This window comes from Arachis hypogaea, chromosome 8, assembly GCF_003086295.3.
Source record: "Arachis hypogaea cultivar Tifrunner chromosome 8, arahy.Tifrunner.gnm2.J5K5, whole genome shotgun sequence".
Taxonomy (NCBI): Eukaryota; Viridiplantae; Streptophyta; class Magnoliopsida; order Fabales; family Fabaceae; genus Arachis; species Arachis hypogaea.
Window position 1 is genome coordinate 7,882,095 of NC_092043.1, and position 2,455 is coordinate 7,884,549.

Here is a 2,455-nt window from a genome sequence, read left to right on the forward strand (position 1 = left end):
CTCAGGAACTATTTTAGAGTTTAACTTGGTATATACAACCCGGCCCGACTTGAATATGCAATTCAGGCCTGAAGTTTTTTTTTTTGAATTTAGGCACACCTTTAAAGTTTGAAGTATTCAAATCAGTTCAAAAAAAAGTCATACGAAAAGACAACTCAATCGGGTCCAGCCATCTGGACTAGAGCTCATCCGGCAGAGTGAGAATGCCTAGATTACAAAAACAAAAAATAATAAATCTAAAAAAAAAGACCCAATTCAGCGAGTATAATTATGGTCTAAAAATAATGAATATTATCGGATTATGATCTAAAAATAGACCCAATTCATAGTAAAAGTTAAGTCTGAATTAAGATAAAATGATTTTATTCGGCCCATATGCACTTCTACTAGAGGTTTATGGATTGTATTTCTCATGTTCTAGGTCTTGAAGTCTTTGAATTAATTCTAATGAAACCGTTTTTGCATATCAAATCTATAAAAACACTAAATGTACATTTTCATTGTTCATGTGAATCATGTTTGTTTTGAAAATTAAAGTAATTTTAATAATTATTTAAAAAAATAATAATTTGTCAATCCACGTCGTCTATTACGAAAATATTTAATATTTTCAAACATAATTGGATTACTCTAAAAAAATAAAATATCTAATTTTCAAATTGTGGTCCGAAAATGATAAAGTTTTATTGGATTTAAAACCGAATTATGATCTAAAAAATAGACTAAACTAATAGTTAAAGTCGAATCTGAATTAAGACAAATTGATTTTATTCGACCCATTTACATCCCTACTAGAGATTTATGGGTTGCATTTCTCATGTTCTAGATTTTGAAGTCTTTGAATTAATTCTAATAGAACCGTTTTTGCGGGTCAAATCCATAAAAATACTAGATGCAAATTTTTAATCATTCATATGAATCATGTCAATTTTAGAAATTAAAGTAATTTTAATAATTATTTAAATTATAAATTTTCAATCCACGGCGTCTATTACAAAAATATTTAATATTTTAGAAAATAATTGGATTAATTTATAAGTAAACAAAAGATCTAATTTTCAATTAGTATAATTGTGGTCCGAAAATAATAAAATTTTATCGGATTAAGATCTATAAAATAGACTTAATTTATAGTTAAAGTTGAGTCTGAATTAAGACAAATTGATTTCATTCGACCCATATACACTCATATTAGAGGCTTATGGGTTGTACTTCTCATGTTCTAGGTCTTGAAGTCTTTAAATTAATTATAATGAAACTGTCGGATCAAATCATAAAGCAGTAAAGGTACATTTTTATCATTCATGTGAATTATGTCTGTTTTAAAATTTAAAGTAATTTTAATAATTATTTAAATAATAAATCTCCAATCTACCCATCTATTATGAAAACATTTAATATTTTCAAAAAAAATCGGATTACTCTGTAAGAAAATAAAAGACCAATTTTCAGCTAGTATAATTATGGTTCAAAAATAATGAAGTTTTATCAGATTTAGCACCAAATTAAGATTAAAAAATAGACCTAGTTCATAGTTAAAGTTGAGTTTGAATTAAGACAAATTGATTTTATTCGACCCATATATACCTCTACTAGAGGTTTATGGACTGCACTTTTCGTATTTTAGGTCTTGAAGTCTTTGAATCAATTGTAATGAATTGGTTTTGCGGGTCAAGCCCATAAAACACTAGATGTACATTCTAATCATTCATGTGAATCATGTTTGTTTTAAAAATTAAAATAACTTTAATAATTAATTAAATAATAAATATCCAATCCACCCATTTATTACGGAAAACATTTAATATTTTAAAAATAAACACTAAATACGATAATTAATATTAAGATTGGGTGAATATTTCTCTTATATTTTTACATGAAAATAGTATTGTGATTCATTAGATGATTTAATATGTTTGATCAAATATAAATCGGGTTATAATCTAAAAAATTGACCCAAATCATAGTTAAAGTTAAGTCTAAATCAAGATAAAATAATTTTATTCGGTGCAAAAACACCTCTACTAGAGGTTTATGGATTGTACTTCTCGTGTTCTGGGTTTTAAAGTTTTTGAATTAATTTTAATAAAATCATTTTTGCAGGTCAAATTTATAAAAACACTAAATGCACATTTTCATCGTCCATGTGAATCATGTTTATTTTGGAAATTAAAGTAATTTTAATGATGATTTAATTAATAAATCGCCAATCTATATTGTCTATTACGAAAACATTTAATATTTTCAAAAATAATTGGATTACTCTAAAAAATATATCTAATTTTCAGCTAGTATAATTATGGTCCAAAAATAATAAAATTTTATTGAATTTAAGACCGGATTATGATTTAAAAATAGATCTAACTCATAGTTAAAATTGAGTTTGAATTAAGACAAATTGATTTCATTCGACCCATTTATATTCCTATTAGAGGCTTATGGATTGCATTTCTGG